The sequence below is a fragment of the Arachis stenosperma genome, chromosome 3, assembly GCF_014773155.1.
Source record: "Arachis stenosperma cultivar V10309 chromosome 3, arast.V10309.gnm1.PFL2, whole genome shotgun sequence".
Taxonomy (NCBI): domain Eukaryota; kingdom Viridiplantae; phylum Streptophyta; class Magnoliopsida; order Fabales; family Fabaceae; genus Arachis; species Arachis stenosperma.
In genome coordinates, this window is record NC_080379.1 from 68342362 (window position 1) to 68351714 (window position 9353).

Here is a 9353-nt window from a genome sequence, read left to right on the forward strand (position 1 = left end):
ACACACCAAGATTCTAAGTTTGGTGTGCCACTTATTTTTCTATGCAATTCATTCAAGCAACACCACTTGTTTACATAATCATAATGCCGCTGCAGTGTTATTTTTTTAGTTACACAATTTTAGTTTTCTTGATTGTTTTAGTCATTTTCTTGTTTTTAATGCTTTCTTTTATTAACTGTGTTTGTTAATACATCACCCAAACATCCTTACTCGTGACATATTCTTGGCTTGGTGATTGTATTTAACATATAACAGTTTCTTTTATTTAGTTTTAATTCAAATAAATTGACATATGGTTGCATTCTAAGTTTGGTGTTGCTATGCAACAAAATTTGGTTCAAATACTTACAAGATACTTGCATCAATTTCAAGAGAAAGTGTCACACTAAGTTTTGTGTGCCATTTATATTTTTATGCAATGTATCATGCACACCAACTTATATCTGCAATCACTATGTCTCTGTCTCTTGTGCCTTGATTTTTATCTTAAATTTTGTTTGCTCAAAACACATGTACTGCTAACATTTCATTATGTAAGACATTCATGATCCATCTTAGCCCTATAGCCATTGTTCTAATTGATGCTTGAGGATGAGCAAGCATTCTGAGTTTGGTATGGGAAGGAGGAAAATGGGAGGAAAATGACAACAATAGAGAAGATGAACTACAAGGTTGTAAAGTTCCTTTTCCTCTCATTTGTTTCATAAACTGCATGATTGTCTTTACCTTCTCTGTATACATGTGTGTATGAATAAGCATAGCTTGAATTTTGATTTATAATATGTTGCTGTGGCATTATAACTACCAACTTGAGCTTTGTGAATTCAAAAGCAATAAAGCATCATGATCATAAACAAACAAGGCATTAAAGAAGATTTTAGCATATGCATACAAGTATTGGAAAGCTAGTATGATTAATTGTTGCTCAATTGCATTGGATTTTATTTAATTGAAGTTTTTCATCTAGTACATTTTGTGAAATCTTTTGAAATCATGAAAACCTTGAAGAAGCAAATATAATTAAAGCAAGAAAAGAAAAAGGGAAAGAATGAGAAAGCTGAAGGCTCTGAGTACCAATGGCAATTTATTTGCTAAGTGCTTGTGGTGTTTATGTATCAAGCCAAATGCTTGAAAACAAAACACTTAGAAGTCAAGGCTAGGCTTAAGTGCAAAAGCACTCCCTCAAAGCTCAAGGCTCTGAGCATCAATGATTAGAGAGTTAATGGTAGCGCGAAATTGTGATCACTACTTTGTCCATATTCAAATAATCCCCGGTCATGAACCCCAAGAACTTGGTGCTCAATACCATGGCATAAACACAACTTCGCACAACTAACCAGCAAGTGCACTGGGTCATCCAAGTAATACCTTACGTGAGTAAGGGTCGATCCCACGGAGATTGTTGCTATGAAGCAAGCTATGGTCATCTTGCAAATCTTAGTCAGGCAGACTCAAATAGATATGATGATGAACGAAAATAACATAAAAGATAAAGATAGAGATACTTATGTAATTCATTGGTAGGAACTTCAGATAAGCGCATGAAGATGCCTTCCCTTCCGTCTCTCTGCTTTCCTATTGTCTTCATCCAATCCTTCTTACTCCTTTCCATGGCAAGCTCGTGTAGGGTTTCACCATTGTCAGTGGCTACCTCCCATCCTCTCAGTGAAAGCGATTGGCATATGCCCTGTCACGGCATAGCAGAATTCAGCTGTCGGTTCTCGGTCAGGCCGGAATAATATCCATTGATACTTTTGCGTCTGTCACTAACGCCCCGCCTGCTAGGAGTTTGAAGCACGTCACAGTCATTCAATCATTGAATCCTACTCAGAATACCACAGACAAGGTTAGACCTTCCGGATTCTCTTGAATGCCGCCATCAGGTCCTGCCTATACCACGAAGATTCCGATTAAAGAATCCAAGAGATATTCACTAGAGCCTTGATTGCTTGTAGAACAAGAATGGTTGTCAGTCACCTTGTTCATAGGTGAGAATGATGATGAGTGTCACGGATCATCACATTCATCAAGTTGAAGAACAAGTGATATCTTAGAACAAGAACAAGCGGAATTGAATGGAAGAACAATAGTAATTGCATTAATACTCGAGGTACAGCAGAGCTCCACACCTTAATCTATGGTGTGTAGAAACTCCACCGTTGAAAATACATAAGAACAAGGTCTAGGCATGGCCGTGAGGCCAGCCTCCCAATGATCTAAGATAGCATAAAACTCAAAGATAGCTACCAAGATCCCTTTATGAAATACAATAGTAAAAGGTCCTACTTATAGAAAACTAGTAGCCTAAGGTGTACAAAGATGAGTAAATGACATAAAAATCCACTTCCGGGCCCACTTGGTGTGTGCTTGGGCTGAGCAATGAAGCATTTTCGTGTAGAGACTCTCCTTGGAGTTAAACGCCAGCTTTTATGCCATTCTGGGCGTTTAACTCCCATTTAGGTGCCAGTTCCGGCGTTTAACGCTGGAATTTCTTGAGGTGACTTTGAACGCCGGTTTGGGCCATCAAATCTTGGGCAAAGTATGGACTATCATATATTGCTGGAAAGCCCAGGATGTCTACTTTCCAACGCCGTTGAGAGCGCGCCAGTTGGGCTTCTGTAGCTCCAGAAAATCCACTTCGAGTGCAGGGAGGTCAGAATCCAACAGCATCTGCAGTCCTTTTTAGTCTCTGGATCAGATTTTTGCTCAGATCCCTCAATTTCAGCCAGAAAATACCTGAAATCACAGAAAAACACACAAACTCATAGTAAAGTCCAGAAAAGTGAATTTTAACTAAAAACTAATAAAAATATACTAAAACTAACTAAAAGATACTAAAAACATACTAAAATAATGCCAAAAAGCGTACAAATTATCCGCTCATCACAACACCAAACTTAAATTGTTGCTTGTCCCCAAGCAACTGAAAATCAAATAAGATAAAAAGAAGAGAATATGCAATGAACTCCAAAAACATCTATGAAGATCAGTATTAATTAGATGAGCGGGGCTTTTAGCTTTTTGCCTCTGAATAGTTTTGGCATCTCACTTTATCCTTTGGAATTCAGAATGATTGGCTTCTTTAGGAACTCAGAATCCAGATAGTGTTATTGATTCTCCTAGTTAAGTATGATGATTCTTGAACACAGCTACTTTATGAGTCTTGGCCGTGGCCCAAAGCACTCTGTCTTCCAGTATTACCACCGCATACATACATGCCACAGACACATAATTGGGTGAACCTTTTCAGATTGTGACTCAGCTTTGCTAAAGTCCCCAATTAGAGGTGTCCAGGGTTCTTAAGCACACTCTTATTGCCTTGGATCACAACTTTATTCTTTCTCTTTTTTTTTTCTTTCTTTTCTTTCTTTCTATTTTTTTTTCGTTTTTCTCCTTCTTTTTTCTCTTTTTTTTTGTATTCACTGCTTTTTCTTGCTTCAAGAATCATTTTTATGATTTTTCAGATCCTCAGTAACATGTCTCCTTTTTCATCATTCTTTCAAGAGCCAACATTCATGAACCACAAATTCAAAAGACATATGCACTGTTTAAGCATACATTCAGAGAACAGAAGTAATGCCACCACATCAAAATAATTAAACTATTATAAAATTCAGAATTCATGCAATTCTTTCCTTTTCAATTAAGCACGTTTTTATTCAAGAAAGGTGATGGATTCATAGGACATTCATAACTTTAAGGCATAGACACTAAGACACTAATGATCATAAGACACAAACATAGACAAACATAAGCACTAAAATTCGAAAAACAGAAGAATAAAAAACAAGGAAATTAAAGAACGGGTCCACCTTAGTGATGGCGGTTCTTTCTTCCTCTTGAAGATCCTATGGAGTGCTTGAGCTCCTCAATGTCTCTTCCTTGTCTTTGTTGCTCCTCTCTCATGATTCTTTGATCTTCTCTAATTTCATGGAGGAGAATGGAGTGTTCTTGGTGCTCCACCCTTAGTTGTCCCATGTTGGAACTTAGTTCTCCTAGGGAGGTGTTTACTTGCTCCCAATAGTCTTGTGGAGGAAAGTGCATCCCTTGAGGCATCTCAGGGATCTCTTGATGAGAGGGGTCTCTTGTATACTCCATCCTTTTCTTGGTGATGGGCTTGTCCTCATCAATGGGGGTATCTCCTTCTATGTCAACTCCAACTGAATAACAGAGGTGACAAATGAGATGAGGAAAGGCTAGCCTTGCCAAGGTGGAAGACTTGTCCGCCACTTTATAGAGTTCTTGGGCTATAACCTCATGAACTTCCACTTCTTCTCTAATCATGATGCTATGAATCATGATGGCTCGGTCTAGAGTAACTTCGGACCGGTTGCTAGTGGGAATGATTGAGCGTTGAATGAACTCTAACCATCCTCTAGCCATGGACTTGAGGTCATGCCTTCTCAATTGAACCGGCTTGCCTCTTGAATCTCTCTTCCATTGTGTGCCCTCTTCACATATAACTGTGAGGACTTGGTCCAACCTTTGATCAAAGTTGACCCTTCTTGTGTAAGGATGTTCATCTCCTTGCATTATAGGCAAGTTGAACGCCAACCTTACACTTTCCGGACTAAAATCCAAGTATTTCCCCCGAACCATAGTAAGATAATTCTTTGGATCCGGGTTCATACTTTGATCATGGTTCTTTGTGATCCATGCATTGGCATAGAACTCTTGAACCATCAAAATTCCGACTTGTTGAATGGGGTTGGTAAGTACTTCCCAACATCTTCTTCGGATCTCATGGCGGATCTCCGGATATTCACCCTTTTTGAGTGAAAAGGGGACCTCGGGGATCACCTTCTTCAAGGCCACAACTTCATAGAAGTGGTCTTGATGCACCCTTGAGATGAATCTATCCATCTCCCATGACTCGGAGGTGGAAGCTTTTGCCTTCCCTTTCCTCTTTCTAGAGGTTTCTCCGGCCTTGGATGCCATAAATGGTTATGGAAAACGAAAAAGCAACGCTTTTACCACACCAAACTTAAAAGGTTTGCTCGTCCTCGAGCAAAAGAAGAAAGAAGAGAGTAGAAGAAGAAGAAATGAGGGAGAAGGGAATGGCTTAGTGTATTCGGCCAAAGAAGGGGGAGAAGTGGTGTTTAGGTTGTGTGAAAATGAAGGAGTGAAGAAGGGTATTTATAGGAGAGAGGGGAGATGGAGTTCGGCCATGTATGGGTGGGTTTGGGAGGGAGAGTGGTTTGAATTTGAAGGGTGAGGTTGGTGGGGATTTATGAAGGATGGATGTGAGTGGTGAAGAGAAAGATGGGATTTGATAGGTGAAGGGTTTTTGGGGGGAGAGATATTGAGGTGATTGGTGAATGGGGGAAGAAGAGAGAGAGTGGTGGTGGGGTAGGTGGGGATCCTGTGGGGTCCACAGATCCTGTGGTGTCAAGGAAAAATCATCCCTGCACCAAATGTTGCTCAAAATCACGTTTTGAGCCATTTCTGGCGTTAAACGCCGGGCTGGTGCCCATTCCTGGCGTTTAACGCCAGGTTCTTGCCTTTTCTGGCGTTTAACGCCAGTCTGGTGCCCCTTTCTGGCGTTAAACGCCCAGAATGGTGCCAGACTGGGCGTTAAACGCCCAACTGCTAGGCTTACTGACGTTTGAACGCCAGCAACATCTTCCTCCAGGGTGTGCTGTTTTTCTTCCTGTTTTTCATTTTGTTTTTGCTTTTTTCATTGATTTTGTAACTTCTTATGATCATCAACCTACAAAAAACATAAAATAACAAAAGAAAATATATAAAATATAATCATTGGGTTGCCTCCCAACAAGCGCTTCTTTAATGTCAGTAGCTTGACAGATGGCTTCTCATTGAGCCTTACAAATGATCAGAGCAATGTGGGAACCTCCCAACACCAAACTTAGAGTTTGAATGTGGGGGTTCAACACCAAACTTAGAGTTTGGTTGTGGCCTCACAACACCAAACTTAGAGTTTGACTTTGGGGGCTCTATTTGTCTCTGATTTGAGGGAAGCTCTTCAAGCTTCATCTCCATGGTGACAGAAGGATATCCTTGAGCCTTAAACACAAAGGATTCTTCATTCACTTGAATGATTAGTTCACCCCTATCAACATCAATCACAGCCTTTGCTGTGGCTAGGAAGGGTCTGCCAAGGATGATGGATTCATCCATGCACTTCCCAGTCTCTAGGACTATGAAATCAGTAGGGATGTAATGGTCTTCAACTTTTACCAAAACATTCTCTACAAGTCCATGAGCTTGTTTTCTTGAGTTGTCTGCCATCTCCAATGAGATTCTTGCAGCTTGTACCTCAAAGATCCCTAGCTTCTCTATTACAGAGAGAGGCATGAGGTTCACACTTGACCCTAAGTCACACAGGGCCTTCTTGAAGGTCATGGTGCCTATGGTACAAGGTATTGAAAACTTCCCAGGATCTTGTCTCTTTTGAGGTAATTTCTGCCTAGACAAGTCATCCAGTTCTTTGGTGAGCAAGGGAGATTCATCTTCCCAAGTCTCATTTCCAAATAACTTGTCATTTAGCTTCATGATTGCTCCAAGATATTTAGCAACTTGTTCTTCAGTGACATACTCATCCTCTTCAGAGGAAGAATACTCATCAGAGCTCATGAAAGGCAGAAGTAAGTCCAATGGAATCTCTATGGTCTCATTTTGAGCCTCAGATTCCCATGGTTCCTCATTGGAGAACTCAGAGGAGGTTGGTGCACGCCCATTGAGGTTTTCCTCAGTGGCGTCCACCTCCTCTCTTTCCTCTCCATATTCGGCCATGGTTATGGCTTTGCACTCTCCTTTTGGATTTTCTTCTGTATTACTTGGGAGAGTATTAGGAGGGAGTTCAGTAACTTTCTTGCTCAGCTGACCCACTTGTCCTTCCAAATTTCTGATGGAGGACCTTGTTTTATTCATGAAACTTTGAGTGGTTTTGATTAGATCAGAGACCATGGTTGCTAAGTCAGAGGTATTCTGCTTAGAACTCTCTGTCTGTTGCTGAGAAGATGATGGAAAAGGCTTGTTATTGCTAAACCTGTTTCTTCCACCATTATTGTTATTGAAACCTTGTTGAGGTCTCTCTTGATTCTTCCATGAGAAATTTGGGTGATTTCTCCATGAAGAATTATAGGTGTTTCCATAGGGTTCTCCTAGGTAATTCACCTCTTCCATTGAAGGGTTCTCAGGATCATAAGCTTCTTCCTCAGATGAAGCTTCCTTAGTACTGCCAGGCGCATTTTGCATTCCAGACAGACTTTGAGAAATCAAATTGACTTGTTGAGTCAATATCTTGTTCTGAGCCAGTATGGCATTCAGAGTATCAATCTCAAGAACTCCTTTCTTCTGATTAGTCCCATTGTTCACAAGATTCCTTTCAGAAGTGTACATGAATTGGTTATTTGCAACCATTTCAATTAGCTCTTGAGCCTCTGCAGGCGTCTTCTTCAGATGAAGAGATCCTCCAACAGAGCTATCCAAAGACATCTTGGATAGTTCAGAGAGACCATCATAGAAGATACCTATGATGCTCCATTCAGAAAGCATGTCTGAGGGACATTTTCTGATTAATTGTTTGTATCTTTCCCAAGCTTCATAGAGGGATTCTCCATCCTTCTGTCTGAAGGTTTGGACTTCCACTCTAAGCTTACTCCATTTTTGAGGTGGAAAGAACTTTGCCAAGAAGGCATTGACTAGCTTTTCCCAATAGTCCAGGCTATCTTTAGGTTGTGAGTCCAACCATATTCTAGCTCTGTCTCTTACAGCAAAAGGGAATAGCATCAGTCTGTAGACCTCAGGGTCAACCCCATTAGTCTTGACTGTGTCACAGATTTGCAAGAACTCAGCTAAAAACTGATGAGGATCTTCCATTGGAAGTCCATGGAATTTGCAATTCTGTTGCATTAGAGAAACTAATTGAGGCTTAAGCTCAAAGTTGTTTGCTCCAATGGCAGGGATAGAGATGCTTCTCCCATAGAAGTTGGGAGTAGGTGCAGTAAAGTCACCCAGCACCTTCCTTGCATTGTTGGCATTGTTGTTGTTTTCGGCTGCCATGTGTTCTTCTTCTTTGAAGAATTCGGTCAGGTCCTCTAAAGAGAGTTGTGCTTTGGCTTCTCTTAGCTTTCGCTTTAAGGTTCTCTCAGGTTCAGGGTCAGCTTCAACAAGAATGCCTTTGTCTCTACTCCTGCTCATATGAAAGAGAAGAGAAAAAGAAAATGTGGAATCCTCTATGTCACAGTGTAGAGATTCCTTGAGGTGTCAGAGGAAAAGAAAAGTAGAAGAAGGAAGTAGAAGAATTCGAACTTAATTAGATAGAGTTCGAATTGTGCATTAAGAATGAGTAGTACTCCATAAATAGAAGGATGTGGGAGGAGAGGAAGAAGATTTTCGAAAATTCAATTAAAAAGATTTTGAAAACATTTTGAAAAACACTTAATTGATTTTCGAAAATAAAAGTAAGAAAGAAATCAAGTGATTTTTGAAAAAGGATTTGAAATTAGAAATCAAAAAGATTTGATTGAAAACTATTTTGAAAAAGATGAGGTTAAGAAGATATGATTAGTTTTTAAAGAGATGTGATTGAGAAGATATGATTTGAAAACAATTTTAAAAGATATGTTTTGAAAACAATTTTAAAGGATTTGATTTTGAAAATTAATGACTTGCCTAACAAGAAAAGATATGATTCAAACATTAAACCTTTCTCAACAGAAAAGGCAACAAAATTGAGATGTTCAATCAAATCATTAATTGTTAGTAAGTATCTTTGAAAAAAAAGAAATTGATTTTGAAAACATTTGATTGAAAAGATATGATTTGAAAAAGATTTGATTTTGAAAAACTTTGAAAACTTGAAAAAAATTTGATTTGAAAAACAAAATCTTCCCCCTAGCACCATCCTGGCGTTAAACGCCCAGAATGGTATACATTCTGGCGTTTAATGCCCAAAATGCACCCTTTTTGGGCGTTAAACGCCCAACCAGGTACCCTGGCTGGCGTTTAAACGCCAGTCTGTCTTCTTCACTGGGCATTTTTGAATGCCCAGCTTTTTCTGTATAATTCCTCTGCAGTATGTTCTGAATCTTCAATTCTTTGTATTATTGACTTGAAAAGACACAAATTAAAATTATTTTTGGATTTTTTTAATAATCAAAATGCAACAAGAATCAAATATCAATGCATGCAAGACACCAAACTTAGCAGTTTGTTTACTATTGACACTATATGAGACGCATAAACACTCAAGCCAAAAGAATTCAAAGATCAGAGTAAGAAATCATCAAGAATTACTTGAAGATCCTTAAGACACATGAATGAATGCATGCAATTGACACCAAACTTAAGATGAGACACTAGACTTAAGCAAGAAACATCAAATATTT

At 39.3% G+C, this 9353-nt stretch overlaps 1 non-coding gene across 1 annotated transcript; it reads left to right on the plus strand.

The window, feature by feature from the left end:
• Window positions 1-7512: 7512 nt before the first annotated feature.
• LOC130971330 (small nucleolar RNA R71) lies at window positions 7513-7620 on the plus strand. The gene has a single exon (XR_009082554.1). It is a non-coding gene; the product is annotated as a small nucleolar RNA R71 (small nucleolar RNA).
• The last annotated feature ends 1733 nt before the right edge of the window (window positions 7621-9353 follow it).